Consider the following 21,612-nt stretch of genomic DNA (forward strand, 5'->3'; position numbering starts at 1 on the left):
TGGAACTATACTGCTCAACTCTCGAAATGCATTGCATTTGTTTCAAACTGATTTGTTGATACTGATCCTAACCTTTGACTTTGATTGCATCTGATCACAAATAGGATTCATAGTTTTAGTTTATTTTCTTTAATTGTTGTAGGGCACTGTACTGATTTATACAGAAAGATGGAACATCACTTTGACAACAAATAAAAGAAACAAAGCACGTTCTTGTAGACTTACTTTAAATACAAAACCTTATGCCCATAATTGACAGGAGGATAATGTGAATTATCTTTTTCCCTCTAGGGCTGAAAGCAACACTCTGCTCAGTTTTGAGTAATTATTTTCATACATAATACACGCTACACTTTTCAGCCTCCTCCAATGTCCTAGAGAAGATTTTGAAGGCACGGAGAATTGCAATGATGTGTGTGGAACTGATGGATATGGCCCACAATCACTAATATGTTAAGTAATTTTTTAATGCATTAGATGAGTGCAAAACTGGAGTAGATTGGAATTATGGGTTGACACATGCAAAAAGTGCATAAATAAACAATAATGAAGGAGAGGAAGAGAGCCATCCATCTCTTACTGTTCTCACACAAATCGCTGTACATTTTAAACACAGATAAACTTTGGAATGAAATGAAAAATAGCTCCATGACCTTTAGAAGTTACCTCTGATATGGTCTGCTATTTTTGCTTTGTCCACACTGAACACTTCTTGCCAAGAAGATTGATCTATTAACATTTTGTTTTAAAAGTATTTATTTCTTTTTATAGGAACAAAAATGCATTTCTGCCCAAATTGAAAGTTTTCCCACAGCTTTTCATGAATCTTTCAATTCCTGTCACCAGCCTTCAAATTCACACCCTTCCCCTAGTCCAGCATGAGGTGTAATATGTTTAACTCTGTTGTTTGGATTTGGATGACAGGAATGATGGGTACATGGTAGGGTGGAGCAGGATCATTGTCTCTGTGTGGGCTAATAATGCAAGCCCTGTATGATGTGAATGCCACTTCAGTTTTGCCAGCTTTTTATGTGACATGACATATCAAATCTGCCAACCTATAGACCATCTGGAAACAGCTCAACATTGACAGACAACAGTTAAGACCAAAGGCTAAAAAGAGTAGAAGGTTGACCTATATAAGTCAGGAAATTGGTTGAAACAAACCTAGTTTTTACTCTGTGAGCAACCATTATCTGTAATCTAATATATGCTATCTAAATTTGCTTTGCAGAGCTTAAAATTCATTTGTTTCCCACTGCTGAATTATTTCAAATGTGAATGTGAAATTGAAGTCACAGATGTATTCTTGAAGCTTTTCTTTGCCTAACCTTAACTGTCTTTCTCAGGAGCAAGAAGGATTATTGTTTTTCAGCCATATCCTCCTCTCTGATCAAATTAAAATGTGTACCTTCTCAAATGAAATTTGATGGCTTTAATGTCATTTCTGGGTCAGTTTTGAGAAGATGCTATATTGGCATTTTCTTATAATATAAAAAAATATATGTATCAAATGTCAGCCAGTTATTTAAATACCATTAGTGTTCATATCATGACCTTAATGTAACCTCACATGCTTTATTGATATTATCCGGAAGTCTGATAATATTGGTCCTCAAGTCTAAGTCTAAGTATAGATAGAGGTAAGTAGGTAGCGAGAGAGATAATAGATAGCTGTAGATAGATGATAGACAATCATTTTCATATTAGAATAAAAGAAAATGCAATACTTTAAAGTAGTTTTTTTTTTAAACAGGTTGTGGAAAAATATTTTGTGGAGGTAAAGATGAAAGAAGGTCATTTAATTTAGGATGCATGCGCAGAAATGAGTAATGAAAAAGTCAAGAAGGAGAGGAACATGGCTACCAGTAGCAAGAAGAAAGAACAAGGAAAGGGGCAATGTAAGGAGAGCTGAAACATAAAGAGATAAATTGCAAGACTAATACCAACACTGAACAAGAGTCTGGATTGCTATGTACTGATTATTTTACTGTTGAGAATCAGGAATGCAAATGAGCAACGCTCAGCCTTCTTTATCATCAAAAGCTTCCATGATCTGAAATGTTTTGTGTTTTTTATAGACTATACGGTAAGTCAGATTGGCTGGTAGAAATTGTGCTTGTTTGATGTGGATGCATTTGCACTGGAATGGAAAGCTCAGTATAACAACAGTATTCATTCTCATAACTCCAAACATATTTCCTTTGACTTTTCTTTAAAGAAAAGGAAAATATTAGCTGCATTTTAAAAAAAGTGTCTTACATGCTACACCACAACAACATTAATTATCTAGTTTTCAGAGAGTAAATTTTCCAGCTACCAACTCCTTATTTATTTACTAAATAATGACAAATTAAGGACACAATAAAAATGTATTCTTTCCTTATGTGTTTCTGTGGAAAAGTTTATCAGCTAAGATCAAAGGGCAAGTGCAGTTACACAAACATGTCAGTTGTGGAAATTTCAGTGGAAATAATTTCCTTCTATTGAATATTTCCCAGAAGGTTTTTTTTATATAAACATTAGCCAATAAACACATTTTCCCCATAGAATTATAGTAGACTTTTTTCTTATCTTTCCTCACTTCTCTTCCCCCTTGCCCCCCCTACTGCTTTTCTATTTAACTTTTGTATTTTGTATTTTACAATATTCTATAACTCAATAAAAATATTAAACAGAGAATTAATTAGTAGACCATTCCAATAATGTCACTGCTTTGATTACGTATAAAGGCTTATCTGGCTTTGATTCAGGCTACTTATGAGACCTCTTCTCCAAAGGAAATCTACCCGTATCATTTAATTGGTTCATGAAAGGATTATCTGGTTTCCCTATCTTTATAGATCAAGGAGGAAATGGATCTGAAAATGACTATTTTTGCCCCATCTCTTTGGAATATTTTCCATTCTTGTATCTTCGTGCAAAACAAGACAATAGCTTCAAAATGCAGCTTTACAGTGTAGATTGTCTGTAGGTTTTTATATTTTTTTCATTTCCTCCTTTTGTTAGTGTTGTTGTAAAAATAATGTTTTGATGATTATTTTATGAGTTTTGTTTGCATGCTACCCAAGCATTGTCTCTAGAGTTAGGTGAGATAACAGTGCTAGAAAAACAAACAACAGTTGCATTTGGACATAATATTAAACTAGGATACTGATTTTACTGAAGCAGCTAGTGAACTATGAAAGCATCTTGTGTGGTTTGTTTTAACCTGGACCCATAGTTTACTCTCATCTTAATAATCCAGATATTGAAGCAGGAATATCCATCATTTCTAACTTAGCTGTTCAAGCATCACAATAACAAGCCACAAAGGTAAATTAGCTACTTTTGCTGACAAGAAGAGACTGATATATGAAAAGATTTCCAAACTTAATGTGACATATGAATATGATCGATATATAGTTATTTATTTACAAATGCCATTCTATTCCCAAGGACATAAGATTGATGTACATAGAAAAAAATCCTGAGAATTTAAAGCAGCACAACAACACTCAACAACATTCAAAACCAATGAGGATGGAAACCAAAACTTAACATCCCACAAACACTTTTTCCTAGACTCAGATTTTTATATCTTTATATAAATCCACTTGGGAAGAAGGGACCATTCAGTAGGCTCTACTATAAGGTTCCTATTAAAGATAAATATTTCCCTGTCCAGTCATGTCTGACTCTAGAGCACAATGCTCAATTCCATTTCTTGGCTGAGGGGCTCAGTGTTGTCTTAAGATACTTTCCAGGAACATATGGCCAGCATGGCTATACCCCATAGAATGCTGTTACCTTCCCACCAAAGTGGTACCTGTTAATCTACTCACATTTGCATGCTTTTGAACTGCTAGGGTAGGAGCTGGGGAAGGAACGGGAGCTCACCCCATCTCGCAAAGCATAGGTCTAAAAACCAGGCTGTCAGCTTACCAACTAACAAGTTCAGCATCTCTAATCACTGAACCATCATGTCCCCAAGGTTCCTATTAGTGGAAAATCATTGGAGAAGGTTTTCAACAAGGCTTTTCTCCCAGATCATACTAGATGGGTGGATTTACTTCAGAGTAGGTAATCTCAGAGATAACTAGACCCATAGCCATTTAGGGCTGTAAAGGTTATAATCAGCACTGGAAGCTGAGTGGCAGCTAAATCAGTTCCTGAAATAGAAGTATTACTTAGATATAACTTGAAGTGCCCTTTACCATCTAAGTAACAACATGCTGAACCAGTTTAAGTTTCCCAATGGTCTTCAAGGGCAGTCCAAATAAAAATAAATTGTAATAGTAGATCCATGATGTGATGAAAAGCCTGAGATGATGATTATGATCCATTATAATCATTAAATGTACTTAATGTATGAAAACTTAAACATGGATATGCGGGAGAGGCTGAATAGTTACAATTATAAAAATTAAAAATCTTACAAAATAAGATTTTTAAGTCTACCCACCACCACCAGGAATAAAAAGTTTGCTCTCTCTCAGAAGTAAAATTGGAGCGAATGGTATTTTTAACTGGAACTCTAAACTATGCTCAAGTTTGTAACTATAAAACAACATATTGATACAAAGGCTATCTTCACAAGAGCTTCTAACTACTGCTTGTGCCATGAGTGCAGGAGAAGCAAGATATTGCAATCCAGGCCCATACAGAGGAGAGAATAATCCTATCAAGAACCAAAGAATGAAATCAGAGCCATCTTGATAGGTTTCACTTTAAATATGTTCCTCTACATAGCCTAACTAGGCATCAAATCAGTTCCTACAAGTATTCAACACCTGTCTCTGGTTGGAGACAACAATGTATAACTTGGCATCATTCAGATATGGATATCATCTTAACTCTTGCCAGTGTATAAACTCCTCCAGGTCATCCAATAGGACAACCAACATGTTGTTTGTTTACCCATATCCTCAATCTGTACTGATAAGGATTGGGACAATCTATTTCCTCTGGAAATGTTTCTAATTTCAGTTGTGTGTCCATCACCTTCTCTACTGTCTTTCTTTAAAAAGGAAGGGTAGATACTGCGTAGATAGTTATCCAAAATAGCTGGGAAGATACATGAGTTCTTGAGAAGGCAATAACAACTCACATTATGGGAATTGTCTATACCAGGGGCATTCAACCTTGCCAATATTAAGGCCTGTGAACATCAACTCCCAGAATTCCCAAGCCAGCCATGTTGACTGGGAGTTGAAGTCCATAAGTCTTAAGATTGCCAAAGTTGGACATCCCTGGTTTACACTTTTCTCTACTCTTTCCCATAAAATGAATGTTGATTTTATGTAGAAAATATTGGTATACTTTTTCCTGAAATACATTTGGGATATTTGTTCTACAAATAAGAACATATGAAAACTGTGCAAGTGATGTTGTTACCATTCAAATATCTTCAATATTTGAAGCATCGCTTGTTAGAAAAGGTTTCCTTTTTTTTCTCCCAAGACTCATGCATTGTATCTCAATATAACCTTTCTTCCAAAATTTCATAATGCTTGTGTGTGCTCATTTTGTCTTCTATTTGAGAATTATAAAATGATGGTGCAGGAGAAGGTTTATGTGGGAGAAATATGAAAGTATAATATGGAAGTATCTCAGTGGTCATTATGATATATTATTTTGTAAGGGCGCCAAGTTATTTCAAAACTCAATAGGCATAAGTTATTATTACAGACTTTTTTCATTCTTAACTCTGGGAGGGTAGATCTTGCAAGAACTTTTTGAAGTCAGCTCCCAGAAAAAATACATAAAGAACACACGTATGCATGTATACAGAACACACAATACACAGAGGGAGGCCACTACAGAGAATGAAATATTGTTTCGCTTTTTAATTCTCAGCTATGTTCTGAAATAGCTAACACTATCCATATATTAATATGGGACTAGATTGAAACTTAAGGCTTAGAATTTAGATATTAGTATATGGTAACAACATTTGCTAATTATTACATTTCATATTTTTTTACATTCTTGGAGTACTTACATCCTATTTAAAATCCATATGTGATTTTTATTGAAACTTTTAAAAAAGAACACAGGTAACAAACTAATGCAAAGTAAGTAGAAGAAATGAAAGAAGGAAGAAAGCAAAAAAAGGGGGGCGGAATTAAGAAAATTAATTTAAGAAAATTAAGAAAAGTAGAAAATAAACAAAAATGATACAAAGAAATAGCTTCTAATATTCCTTACAAAAATGATAAGCACACTTATGTTTTAACCTTTGTCTCTGTACAGTTACATCTAATTCTCTTCTTTCCATATTCTAGCCTTTCCAACCATCAAAACCATAAATCACAAATTCATTTTCTGCACTTTTATACAAAAAGTCCATAGGAAGTTTTCAGTCACCAATGAATAAAGATAGGCCCTTTTCTCTAATCAAAGAAGTTAATTTATCCATCTCAGCAAGATCTATCAATTTCACACTCCTCTATAATGGATAATGTTGAATTTTCCCACCTCTGTGCATATAATAATCTTGCTGCAATAATCATAGATTGAAATAATCTTCCATGACTTTTTTCTAACTCTTTATTCATTAGTCATAAAAAGAAAAGTTCTTAATTAAACTTTAGAATCCTGTGTATCGAAGTATGTATTTGAACCCATTTTTAAGCTTTTTACATGTCCACCAAGCATAATAAAATGTCCTTCTGTATTGTTTGTGTTTCCAACATTGAAATGCCTTTATACATTCATAATTTTATAAAAAATCTCTTTAAGTTTTGTCTTGATTGTATTTCTATTTTTATTGTTTTAGAGATATGTATTTGTTAGAATTTTAATGTTTAATGCTGGAAGGCCTCCCAGAGTTGTTTCATTACAAGATGGACAGCAAATAAATTCATTCATTCAATCAATCAATTCACAACCTTAATGTAAATTTTAACTCTTTTAACCACCTATGTTCCCATTTTTCCCTCTATGTAGTATAATCACAATTTTAGCCCACTTTATCATAAAATCTTTAAGCTGTTCTTCCTCTGTTTCAAGTGTCAACAAAAGTTTATACAGTACATTATAATAATTACACGTTCATCATCACTGAAGTACTTATGATCTTTATGGCCAGATTTTCACAAAATAAATGTTTCTTTTAATTCTCAAATGAATATGAAAGACTTTTGATGACATTAGCTCTTCCATACCTAAAACAAGTAGAAACAACAACCATCCATCCCATAGTGAAATTTCAACATGAAGTAATGGTATGCTGTGAGACTTACTTATGAGATAACCCAATCCTTAGTAATCACACCAAGTGGGGACTGCAAAAAGGTTTGTTGTTAGATTTGTAATCTTACAGTGCTAATGTTCTAAGTAATATGCAAATAATAAAGACACCTCCAACCCATAAATCCCCTGAAATCTAAAGCCAGATTTTATATATACTATTAAAAAGGGAAGAGAACCAGAAAGAATGAAAGGACTTCCTCCAATTTTTAAAATATCAGAAAACAAATTAGAGGGTAAAGCCTCATATATCACAGTTAAGTTTGTGGATGAACGAATCCAATTAAATAGACGGCCATCAATTTTCTTGGAAGATTCCCCAAACTGAAACGTTACCACAGTGAATGGTAACTGTCAGTTCACAATTAACCCACTTTGCTACCTGATTTCAGAGAAACGCATGGCTAAACCTGCACCCCCAGATATAGATGTTGAACAGCAAAAACTATATTCTCTTTTGCACACAGAGAGAGTGGCCTCTTTTGAAAGGAAGCAGAGTTTCAAAAGTACAGGTAGTCCTTGGTTTATCATCATTTGTTTAAGGATCAAAATTACAATAGCATTGAAAAATTCATTTTATGCAGCTTTTTAAAATCACAAATGGGTAAAAAGAGATTATATGAGGGAACACAAGTGAAATAGAAACTGACCAAAATTAAACTGATCCATTCTTTTCTGCGGGATCCAAACTGGGTCGGTCACCGAGATTGGACGTTAAGTCTTCCAAGCTTTCAGATTTGTGCTGGAGCCCATCCTCAGGGAACTTCTCTTTACCAGAATGTGTGCTTTGGGCCATTCTATGCATAGTATGAACTGCAATTGCGCAGTAGTTAGAATGCAGTACTGCAGACGACTTCTTTTTTTTTTTTTTTTTTCAAATTTGTATTAGTCATATTTCAAACTAAAACACCACATTTACACTCATTACAGAGTTAAGGTTACAGTATTCACTCATATTGACATAATTGTTACTATTCTATATGTTATATAGTTTTTTCTACTTTTAACTTATAGCACTATTTACAAATATATATACAATATTTCCCCATTTTACTATAACTCCTAAATATTCTTCATGTAACAACTTTACATCTGTTCTCTAACCACTGGTACCATACATTCCAGATCTTATAGTATTCCATTTCTTCTCTGTCTTTTAACTCCACTGTTAAGCTGTCCATCGCTGCACACTCAAGAACCTTTCTTATTATCATTACACCACAAGGAGTGTCATCTTGTTTCCGATTTTGAGCAAAGGCAATTCTGGCCACTGTTATTATATGTATCAAAATGTAGTGCAGTTTTTTGCAGATATTTTGTTTTTGTATGCCCAATAAAAATAGTTCTGGTTTCATCTCGAATTTTTGTTTAATAATTTCTTCTAACCAATTCTTTACTTTAAGCCAGTATTTCCTAGCTTTAGGACAGGTCCACCACATGCAAAGTAAGTTCCTTGCTTATAGTTACATCTCCAGCATTTCGCTGATCTGTTTGGAAACATTTTGGTCAATCTTGCCAGAGGTAAATGCCAACAGTAGAACATTTTGTTCATATTTTCTTTGTAGGCTGCTGACATTGTTAATTTTTCTCCCACAATTTTTCCTAATGTTCCAATTCAATGTTATGCCCAATTTTTTTGGCCCATATTATCATGGTCTCTTTTATTGTTTCTTCCTCCATTTTAAATCTTAAAAGATAGTTTATATGTTTTAGTGATCATTTTCCCCTCTGTCCCCTGTAAAATTTTATCTAATTCCTGTTTGTCTTTATGGAAACCGTGTTGTTCTAAAAAAATTTTGGACCTTGTCCAAATTTGTAAATAAGATCACCAATCTATCTCAGTTCCTTGGGCCTTTAACTCCTGATTTGATTTTAATTCTCCTTTCTCATCCAATAGCTCTTTGTATCTTACCACTTTATTTAAATCTAAAACATTGGAGTATATCATTACCTCCATAGTCGATAGCCAAATTGGGGTGTTTATATAGTGGTTCTTCTTAATTTTCTCCTGTATATATAACAGAGCATCCCTCACTTGATGCTCTGGAAATATGAGTGCAATTTGTTTTTCCCCTCCCAAATGAATGCCTACCAGCCAAATTGCAGATCATAACCCTGTATTGTTAGTATTCTTTTATTGTTTAAATTTATCCAATCTTTGACCCATGTCATGACTGCTGCCTGGTAGTAAAATTCCCAATCTGGGAGTCCAAAACCTCCCTTATCTCTATTATCCCGCATAAGCCTTATTTTTATTTGGGGTTTCTTCCCTTGCCAGATAAATTTTGTTATTAGTTTATTTGATTCTTCAAAAAAAACCTTCCTAATTTTATTGGTACTGAGAGAGATAAGAAGAGAATATTTATTCTTGACCAAAGAGTTACTTAAGAGAGGAATAAATTATAGATGGCTGATAACAGAAGGTCTCATGTTTACCTGGCAGGAACAAAGACACAGAATTGATACAGTTGAAAAAGTTGAGTTATTCTATCTGGAATATTTCAGAGGAAGGGAGGAAGATACAAGAAAAGAAGAGTAATTAATTGAACTTCAAGAGGAATGTATAGCAGTAATTGAAAAAGAAGATGGAGCCGTAGGTGGTGCAGAGAGCAACGAGAACCAAGATCTACTAGAGCAACAAATCTGTCTTATAAAGTCTAAAATGGATGAGAGAAAATTCATTATAATTAATATAAATGGACTTAATTCAGCTACTAAAAGAAGGAAAATATTTCATAAATTAGAGAAATTAAAATTTGATATAATCTGTCTACAAGAAGTACATATTAAAAAAACAACATGATTATATATTGAAACAACAAAAATTAGGGAAATTATTTACAGCATTGACACATTGTAAAAAGAGAGGAGTGGTGTTATACATTAAAGATACAATCCCTGCAGAACAAATATATACAGATGATGACAGAAGGATTTTGATGGTGCAGATAATGGACAATAATCTAAAGATACTTTTAATAGCAATTTATGCTCCAAATGATAACCAAGAAGATTTTTTACAGGAAATTACATAAGAAAATAATTGAACTTGACTATGCTAATATCTGTCTGATGGGAGATTTTAATGGAATAATAAATGACAAATTGGACTATAAAACACAAAAAACAGCAAAGAAAGCTAGAAAGACATTGCCAAAATCCTTCTTGGTAGATGAGATAAACTTAAAAGAAGCATTCAAATAGACATGCATCATGGTCTAGAATAGATATGATATGGATGTCAACAGAATTGCTCTCTAACATACAAGACATTGAAATTGAAGCAAGTACCTGGGAAGATCACCATCCAATGACACTTGTATGGATAGGACAAAAAAGGAGATCTAGATGGACTTTAAATAATACGATATTAAAGGAAAAAGACTTTAAACAGAAATTGAGAGAGAATTGACTTTTTTCTTTAAAGAAAACACAAAAGAGGATACATCATTACAGAACCTCTGGGACATGATGAAGGCTTATACAAGAGGCTTGGTAATGGACTATACAAGGAAAAGAAATATAAAACAGAAAAAAAACTTTTAAAATATTGGAAGATGACTACAAGAAGTTGGAAAAAGAACTACAGAAATTTCCACAGAAAAAGGACATTAAAATTAAAATGGACATAACTAAACATAAAATGGGGCTAATGGAAAAAGAAGAAATAGCACAAAAATTAAAAATGCTAAGCAGAACTATTTTGAAGATGCAAACAAACCAGGCAGATGGTTAGCATATAAACTGAGAAAGGAAAGAGACTCGAGAAGGATAAATCAATATGTTGATTCTTTAAACTGCTCAGAGAGGGCTGTAAAGGAACTATGAAGTGGTATATAAGTCTAAGTGCTATTGCTATAGTATTTATATGGTGCCTGGTCATGGGGCTTTTTAGTTGTTGATTGGGGTATTGATGGACAACTATTAAGTCATTGGTTGTTGTTTCCTTGTACTGCCAAGTCCTTGGCTCCTAAATACCTGATAAGCCTGCTGGTAAATCATTACTTTTGTTGACTGACAAAGGGCCTGTTTCCCAGGCTTCAATAATTTCTCTGGCTATCTTTGTACCAGCTCGGCCAACAATATTGGTACCTGTGAAATTGAATGTATGTCTTTGTTCATTGCAATGTTCATTGAATCCATTCTTTTCTATTTCTTGTGGGGGGTACTCATGATTTTACTTATTTATTATTTATTTATTTTTTAAACAAATAAATATACATACAGTATATAACACTAGCTCACTGTTTGGTGATTCTGGGCTAATGACCTGTCCATTTATATATGCATGTGATGTCACTGCAGTTAAAAGAGGGAGGGACTTAATGTTAATTTTTTTGTACTTCCCCTACTGCTGTCCTAGTAGTCTTCATAGTACTTTTTGCTCTTATGCAGCTGTCCTAATAGTTCTTCCCTGCATTTCTTTCATGCATGACACAACTATTGAAGGAAAACATATAAAACAATTAAAAAGCATTTAAAATGTTGGATATAGTGTATATATAGGTACTCCTCGACTTATGACCACAATTGAGACCAGAATTTCCATTGTTAAGCAAGATGGTTGTTAAGTGATTCGTGCCCAGTTTTATGACCTTTTTGCCACAGGTGTTAAATGAATCATTGCAGTGGTTTTAAATGAATCAGGCTTTCCCTATTGACTTTGCTTGTCAGAAGCTGTCTGGGAAAGACATAAATAGTGATCACATGACTCCAGGATGCTGCAACCATTGTAAATAGTTGGATACCAAGCAACCAAATTTTGATCTCACAATTGTGAGAAGGCTACATCAGTTGTAAGTGTGAGAACTGGATGTAAGTCACTTTTTTCAGTGCCATTGCAAGTTTGAACAGTCCCTAAATACCTGGTTGTAAGTCCAGGACCATCTGTAATGACCTTGAATATATTCATCGCACCTTGAATGGGTTTATATATATAAGAGACATCTAACTTCAGCAATTCATCTCTGGATGATTGATTTCTGTTTTATGCTGCCCATAATTCTAGGTTTTTTTTTTAAATCACATTGTAGCTAGTCTAGATAACAGCCAGATTATGCTTTATGCCCGCTACTCACTCTCCCACTGCAGGCACTAAGTGGTTGTTCACAGCTGGTAGGTCAACACAAACTACCTGCAAAATTCCATGGTAAGTTATTTATTTAACAAAATTACACATGCGTACATAATATGAACTGCTGGAGAATAAGCAATGTGCTGTGAGACTATTTCTATGAGTGCTCCTGTGTTCATTTGCTAGGCAAGGCCTTAATTTTATTATGATATGTATTCATCATATTAGAAAAATCTATAAAGTTTATACTAATGACGAATAGGGCATCAGGTTCATATACCTGGTACTCTAGAATGATTTTGACTTGAATAACTAAGTTTTTTATGCACATGATTGCCGTAAGAAAATTTACATTGTATGAATAAGTCTTGAAAATGGCATTGAGTCAATTCTTGATTATTGGTTCCTCATAATCAGGAAGCTAAACTAATGTAACATTTTTGGTGCAAGATCAGAAACAAAAATAATGAGTATAATATTAAAAAGAACTCCAGCAAATAACTAATTACATGGCTAATTGAATGAATACAAAGCAGACATAAGTTTGGAGTTATGATTTAATAAATTGTCTACTTTTCCTTCTCCTTTTGTAAAGGGGTATTCTCTAGGTAACACTTTCTGCTTGTGACCAGCTTCAATAAATGAAAAGGATTTGTTTCAAAACATGCTGTTGCCACAAATTGAGATTTGTCTCCCATAATGTCTGCCTGTTCTGTGTGCCTTGACTCTTCTGACTTACCTTGCTTTGAGTCCCACTGATCCAGCAACAGCATCTAGCATGATGATGGCAAACTTATGACATGCATGTCACAGGTGTCACCCATGCCATTTTTTGTGACACAACAAGACTCCAGATCCTTTAGAAGTTGCACAAGAGGGCCTTGGTCTCATGTAGCCTCTGAGGCATCCAAAAATCTCATGAATTTTCTTGCACAATTTTTGAGGCTCCAGAGGCCCCATGGGTCTCTTGCATGGATTCCAGAGAATCCAGAAAGGAAAGTCCAGAGAAGAGGTCCAGAGATAGGGGATGTGTGAGAAGGGGGAGGGATGACATATCAGCAGAGTCAAGATAGGCATTTTCTGAATATTTGACACACCAAGCTCAAAAGTTTCCCCATCATTGATGTATCACAACCCAGGGGGGAAGCCCTCTCTCTTTTCCTGGATATTTATATGCTCTCCACATTTTCTTCAAGCAATCTTTGATAACTTAGCTTTTCTTCCAGACTTTGGATTTAATGATTGGGTAGGCCCTTTTAAGTTGGGAGTGATGTGCAAGGATGACATGTTTGTTCCTTTAAACAATTATTGGCTTCATTAACACTGTTTTTATTTTTTTTACTTTTTGAAGCTGCCCAGTGTTTATTTTGGAATTGGACAGCTCAGAAATCTTATAGATAGATGAACAAACAAATCTACAGAGTTCTTTGATGTTGGCAACACTATTTAGTCTTTTTAAAAGCAATATTTTTAGAAAATATATACATAAGAGTCATAAAGTTATTGAGGGAACAGTGGCAGTCTTCAGGGGTTTCATTTTAAAAATGGCTGATTTAAAGGAAATTGGTATGCTCTGATGATTTATCATGTATCATTAAATGCTCTCATTGTTTAAAAGAGCACTATTGTGCATTTTGATACATGAATTCGAATCACAATGACCAAGTAATAATCAACACATTCCCCATCCCACCTCACCCCCAGCCCACAAGAATAGCTAAAGAGCAATGATTATAATTCCAGCATTAACACTAACCTGCATGTGTGTGAGAAAGAATGATTTTGGCATATATTATTCCATTCCAATGAACCTCTCGTTTATTTTTACAGCCTTCAAGGTACAGTGGATATTCAAGGGGAAAAAAAAAAGAAGTTATAGAGCTGACAGTTGTCAGATCTGGTGATACTGCCTTTGCTCTTCTTCATCGATTTTTAAATAAAATGATAAACGAAACCTTGTATTTTTTTTCCTGTGCAATGATTTTTACTTAATTAAATAATATGAGGGAATGTCCAGCTTCTTTGTGATTTAAGCCTATCTTATTTGCACCTGATCAATGAGTAAATCGATAAAGGCCGTAAATAGAATTGTAAGCATGCTGAACTGGAGGTGGCTAGGTTTATAGCAGAGGTTCTAAAATTGGGGGAGCTAATTGGCAATTTGGGTTTTGAAAACCTGTCAGGAATAGTCTCATGAAAGGTTGACATGTGGGTTAGACTAATCCCCAAATACCCATATATCAGAAGGCAAAACAAAGAACTGCAGTCACTGGGCATTTTATAGTCTAAGAATATTGGCAGAGTTACAGCTCAGAGACTTTGCTAGATATACAAGTTATACCTAGGATTGGTGTTTTAATCCACTGCTTTACAGCTCCCCATTTTTTTTTTTTTAAAAAAAATAGGAATTTAAATTAAGTAACATCATGCAAGGAATATGGTGAGCATCCAGGATAATGCTGGCAGAAATGCTGTTACCCCTAAGTACTAGGCTGGAGAATCAACATCTCTGATGCCTTTTGCATTTTTTGTTTAGCAATAAGCTTTTAACTTTTCTGTTGAAGCAAATTAAGTATTAAGGATCTGGCAGATGCCTCAGAGAGTTTAGGCTGTTTCATCAACCTTCTGTTTGCCGAAGGATTCCCATATGTGATTTCCATCATAATTTTAGAAAAGCTAGTTTAGGACTTTCCAAAAGGTAAAATATTTACTCTGTCCAGATCCATTTTGGTAGTCTATTTCACTAGAAGTCATTTGGTCCTTATTTGTTTTCATATTTAAGTGAAGCTTCAGAAATTACCTATCCCGAAATCACATTTTAGAAAGATCCAGTAAGAAACACTAAAAAGATTAAAGGGAAAAACTGAGCTGAAGCATATAAATTTTCCAAATTGTTATTAAGAGAATGCAATCAAACAATCCTTTTAATCTGACTATAATTTTTGAGGTCTTGTGCCTCGGGATAGGGCGTTACTATCCGCCCCTCAAATCCCTTTATTTAAAACTTTTGTTTCACAATCTTTTATCCTTAACGCATTCCATCACGCTTTGTTATACACTTTTCAGATAGACCTATAAAATAATATTAGGCAGTCTGATCTTAATAAGTAAAATGATAACCAATAAATTTAATGGAAACAGAATAAAAAGGTCATGAGATTTTGACCTTACGTATTAACAGAAAATGAGCATCATGAACAAAATGATATGACCTGTATTGTTTCATTGACCAGTAAGTAAAGTTGAATCTATTACCACTTAAGGCCAAGATGCAGGCTTTGAAATAAAATCCCCAATTTATTTGCTTCTCTGTGCCATGGAGACATTAATGAGACAGTGCCCTGTGAAAAATGAAGCCCATATAGTACTTACAGGCTAAAACACTCAGCCCTCTTTAACACCGTGTAAACAGACACATTTCTCAAATAAATCCTTAGAGACAAATCAATTAAATATTAAAATTGTTTGCCAAAGTGCCTTTGTATACTACCTTTTTGTCTGTTAATAATGATCACACTGGAACAGCTTTAAGTGACATGATTGCAACCTTTGTGTTTTGGGTTTGTAAAGAAGTAGCGCCCAGATTTAAATATCAGGAGAATATATCGTCACAGTAAAACCTCAATGCAATAGACCAGGCAGGAAAAGTTGTTAAAGCAGAATATCCATTACTTATCTTTCCAACATCAAACTTTCCTTTTACACATTAGCGCCTGCACATTCTTCCAATTTTATGCCAGTCCTGTCAGGAGTAATACCTAGCTGTACTCACTCTTTATCCTGCCCCAGTAGTTTGTAGGCTATCTTCTGATATAGAGGGTTCATGTTTACCATCAAGTTAACATGGCCATGGTTGTGATTCTCCCTTTGTTTTCTTGGCAGAAATGGTGTGAGTTGCCATTTCCTTTTCCAATGTATTGTATTTATTCTGACTGCTTGTCTATAATCTGCCCATCATAGTAGTCCTTCTGGAAGTGTATCCTCCCAACTGTTATAAACTATTCTGATTCCTCAGAGCTATAGGCTGAAGTTCTGATCTACCAACCTATCTGTCACTACTATCTCAGATCGAAGCAGACTCAGTCATTCAGTCTTGGGAGTGAGTAGACAATTAACCATTTGAAGCACACCAGGGAATGCAACATAGGCTTGAGCTTATTAATGAAGCCACATCTATTTTCAGCTACTGTGTTTCTCTTTTCAATTAAATCTGAGATATCACACAGTTCTCATACACATGATTTTAAAATATCCTCAGATGACTTGGCTTATGTGATCTATGAAGAATCTTTAATTTGTGTTACGGTATAGTCCACATAGACAGATCTATCGTAGAATTCAAGATAAATTTCTTCATACTTATATACTAAATACATGAGATGCACTGTATATGAACTTTTCTTATTTATTAATCTAATGGGGATTTTTTTCTCTAGATAATTCACAAAAACAACTCTTTGATGATATTACATCCAATACACATATCCAGTAAGGCAGTACAAGCAATAGGATTTCAGTCTTTCCACCATATCTCCACTTCTACATGTAGACAGCTGTACATTCATAGGAACATGAAGGTAATTATTCATGGAGCTGTGCCACTCTCTGTATTCAAAAGCAAAAAAAGAAAAAGAAAATGTCCTTCAGAGCATATAGGCACCTGCATGAAACTCTTTACATCAAACACACTTACTCTTGGGATTGTGATGCAGCTGCCTTCTGCAGCTGCAGTGTCATCTCAGGAAGAGACACAGCCACTTCAAAGAGTAGCTGCCACTTACACAAGTGTCCCCTGCACACTTCAAAGCACCTTTCTGCCTTTGAGTCTGAAATGCCCCTCAGCTCTACTAGTTTAGTTTTACAGTTCTCTCATCCAAATAACTTAAGGGAAAGAATGACCTGACCATACTTTCAGGAAATTCCAATGAAGTAGTGATCTAATTTTACATAATTCCAAGCAATCAACTTAAAATACCAGGATCAGAATGATTAACTTCCCAATTCCTCCCAACTATACTCCTTGTACTTATTGTATGTTTGCTACAGACTCCTGGCAATGCTTGAGCAACTACAAGTTAAAAATGGGAAAAAGCTTGTCACTGAATGATTTCTTCCTAAGGCTTTCCTCTCTCTTTTTTTTTTCAAATTGAAGCAGAGCATAAAGCATAAAAAGGGCGACGAAAGAGAATGACAAGGCAGACTGATAGAGCTGAAAGACCATTGGAAAACCGGACACAGAGACTAACAGGAAGCACAATAAATTTCAGATGAATAAATTAAAGAAGGAAAAAAGATAAAGGGCTACAAATTCAGAGGATTGAATAGTAAAATGCACACCAGATTAAAAAAAATATCAGTGGAATGAATCTGAGTTCTCCCTTTGTTTTTTCCCCTTCTCTTTCTCTAAGCAAACCTGCTTAAACTAATTCTGTCAGAAGAGTGAACCAGAAACAGCAGAGATGCACAGACTCTGATGAACAGGGTTTACAGAAGTGATAAAACTTATTGTCTGATTAATTATGTTTCAGAGATCACATTACTCAGTGCCCTATGGCAGTGGTTTCATTTGCACGTGGGAGGAAATGTTTTATTATCAAAGTTGTTTTATAACCTATAAGCCACCCAGACTCACTTTGTATGGGAGATGGATGTCATAAAAATTTAATAAATACATTTTTAAAAGTACAAAAACACCTGAACTTCAAAATTACCTTCATACCATTCTGAAGAGTCACCCAATCAGTGAGATGGACAGCATATAAATTTGACAAATGATAATAAATAATCTGTGTCACACTTTCATATTTTCTTTGTGGTACATTCTGCCTAATACATAGACCCAGCTCTGATGCCTTACATCAGAAGTCTCTAACCTTGGGTTTGGAGATCCTTGACATGATATAATGTATAATGAGATACATACTTGAAGCATCTCATTATACAATAATAAATTCTTCCCTCTGGTTCAATTTTCAATAGCCCCATTGAACTATCAATTTACTCTCTCACTGCCAATCCTGTACTCCTTGTCCTAGGTGAGAAAAGGGGAACTGGTGGATTTGGATTAAAACAGTTCCCTAAATAGGCTTTTTGTAATTTTTAAAATCTTGACACGGGTGAGAGTTCCAATCTCTCATCACAGCCAGATTGAGAAAATGCTTGTCCCATGCTCTCAAAATCCATCATGCGCTTGCCTATCTTTTTTTAGACAGCTAGCTATATCTTTGGAAGCATCTGCAGGCAAAACAATGGCTCCACTGTAATATCCTAATTATGTAATCAATTCTGGTATGTCTAGCAAGTGGGTAGAAACAGAATGTTTTGGGATAACGAACTAGATTGTTTTTCTTTCTTTCTTTTTCATTTTGAACAAAACAGATAACAGACTAGCACTGGTGTCAAGTAAGCCTCTGCCACATCCTTGTTTATAACTTCTGGCTCTTTCTATCGATAGCACAGTACACAACATATGCAACAGTACACAGCATATACTTCCTATTGTTTAATGGACTGGCTTTCAAAGAGAAGGAAAATGGTTTAACCCCAAGTTTAAAAATTAAAACTAATTTATATCCCTCTTGAACCAAAGTATCAATCATCAAGTAATACGTAAGTAAGTTTGCAAATATAGTAACACGTAAATAAAGGGCTGGACATATTGCCATCAGAGACGTGAGCTGAAATGCAATGGTGTACATTTATTTGCTTTGTGTGTGTATAGGTGGCAGGTTTTGATTTTTTTCCCTACAAATTTATGCAAAAGTATACGACTATGCTAATTGTCCCTTTCTCATTAAGAAAATGAGTGAATGATTGATTTTTTTTTTTAAAAAAAAAGACAAATTCATGAATGAAAACAATTCTTTTGAACTGGTTTTTTTTAAAAAATGAGTTTCATGCATGTGCTTACCACAAATTGTTATGTTCATACTAAGTATCCTCATCATTCTGTCTTCTTTTATATTGTTGTTATTATGAGATCAATCTGATTTAATTTCCTTTACCACAACCAAGTACTATTCTATAGTTTGCACAATAAGCTGTACTATTTCCTTTAATTCTTTTTAAATATTTTGGAACAATTATGTTTTTCCTTTTTTACCCTAATTAATTGTGATTTGGGGGGGATTGACTGAATAAAGATTGATTGATTGCAATGATTTTAGCTCTACAGAAGTATCTTTAATTACATTTTAATTGTCCTTGTTCTAAATCAGTAGTGGCTAACCTTTTGGGCTCCTGTGCCAAAATTATGTGCGCGCTTGCTCACATGCCAGCACTCAGAAGGCAATGCGCTCCCAACCTCCTGTGCATGCGCGCACAATCCCCCCACCCTTTTACTTTCACTGTGCTTCACAGCTGATTTTCGGCCAATTTGAGGCTTTTCTTGGCCTCCCAGAGGCTTGAAAAAAACCTCTGCAGGCTTTACAGGCCAGATAATAGGCCAGTTTCATCACTTCTGGTATTATAGGAAGTGACAAAGGCCTCAAACCAGCCAAAAATCAGCTGTGAGGTATGTGTATGCTCAGTGAGGTAAGTTTGCCTACGGCTTACGTGCCGGCACAAATGGCTCTGCGTGCCACCTGTGGCATGTGTGCCATCGGTTCACCATCACGGTTCTAAATCATCATTTCTTGGGCATTTTTGTGTGAGTGTGCATATAATTCCGACCTATTTGACTGATTTCCAGTGATATAAAAGTGTGTTGTAAAATAAACGAGACACATGTAAGCCTGCTTAGGGTCTGTCCATCCCACCCCAAAAATATATATTTAATATTTGTTTTGAGGTACCTTATTTATCTCTGCAACCTTAGTTTTTAACCACACAGCATATCAGACACTGTTCACAACATTTGCCCTATATTTTTCCACCCATCTGTCTTCCAACTTGAGGAACCTGCTAAGTAGAAAGCCAGGCATTATTTCAGATGGAAAATAAATCCCCAAAACTTTTTCTCCAGCTTAAAATAAGATCCATATTCTCCACATAATTTGTATGCCATTTAGAACAGACAAGATTTTATTTTAAAATAGAAATGGCAATAACAATCAGATCAGACTGAATCCTCACATTACCATAACATCATTTTTAAAAGTACACGAACTATATACTGCATATTTTCAGATAGGATGAAAGAAATTCATTTTAAAAAATAGCAAAATATCCTAGGAATTAGATTTTACAATAATACCATTTTCATACATAAGAATACAATAAGAATTTAACTATTCCAACATGAATATGAAACCTGAATTGGCAGATCTGAGGCTATCAAAGGAGCACTTCCCTGGAAATAAATCCATCAGATATAGTGGGACATATTACTAAATAAATGTTTTCTTTTTATTGCACTCTCTCTCTTATATTAACAGCATCTTTTTTGTATGTAAACTGTGAAAAAAAGAAAGAAAGAAAGAAAGAAAGAAAGAAAGAAAGAAAGAAAGAAAGAAAGAAAGAAAGAAAGAAAGAAAGAAAGAAAAAGAGAGAGAGAGAAAGGAAGGAAGGAGGGAGGGAGGGAGAGAGGAGAAACGGAAAGGAAATGAGAGAGGGAGAAAGGATGGAAGGAAAGGAAAGGAAAAGAGGAAGGGAAGGAGGGAGGAGGGAAAGAGGATGGAAGGGAAGGGAAGGGAAGGAAGGAAGCTCTCAGAGTAACACCAGATGCTAAATCACCAAATACTAGGAAAAGTAGAGTTAGGGTTAGGGTTGTGCATATAACAAAGGGAGACAACTATGACATTTAAAACACATACAAAATAAGTTATTCCACTTGTCAAATTATAACACTGTTAGTATGATAGGACTTTAGATATATTATCAGATGAGGAAGAAGTGAAGGATTAGGGTTAGGAGTAAACCATCATGATTTCTTCTCCAGGTAGCACCAAAAACTGAATTAGCACCAGTGGTGGGATTCAAAAAAAAATTACTACCAGTTTTTTGAGTTGGTGAGTTGGCAGGGGAAGGATACCGTAAAATCTCTAGTCAGAGGTGGCATGTGCCGGTTCTCCAAACTACTCAAAATGTCCACTACTGGTTCTCCAGAACTGGTCAGAACCTGCTGAACACCACCTCTGATTAGCATCTGTTTGAACTCAATAATGAAATCAGCATAATCTCTAATTTCATTTCTACTTCGCTTATGTTGCTTCATGTTTTGCCTGATTTAGTTTAGAGTAAGTTAGTGATACTTAGTTTGAAATTTTGAATCTACTTCTCTTTTAGGGTGGCAAGTGAGCAAGTGAAAAGCCATTTCAGTGTAAGCCTGACCTTGAACATTTTTCCTTAGTTTGCAGTAAGTAGAT

This window comes from Notechis scutatus, chromosome 1 (genome assembly GCF_049901735.1).
Source record: "Notechis scutatus isolate UNSWTSFEM ecotype Mainland chromosome 1, rNotScu1.2, whole genome shotgun sequence".
NCBI lineage: Eukaryota > Metazoa > Chordata > Lepidosauria > Squamata > Elapidae > Notechis > Notechis scutatus.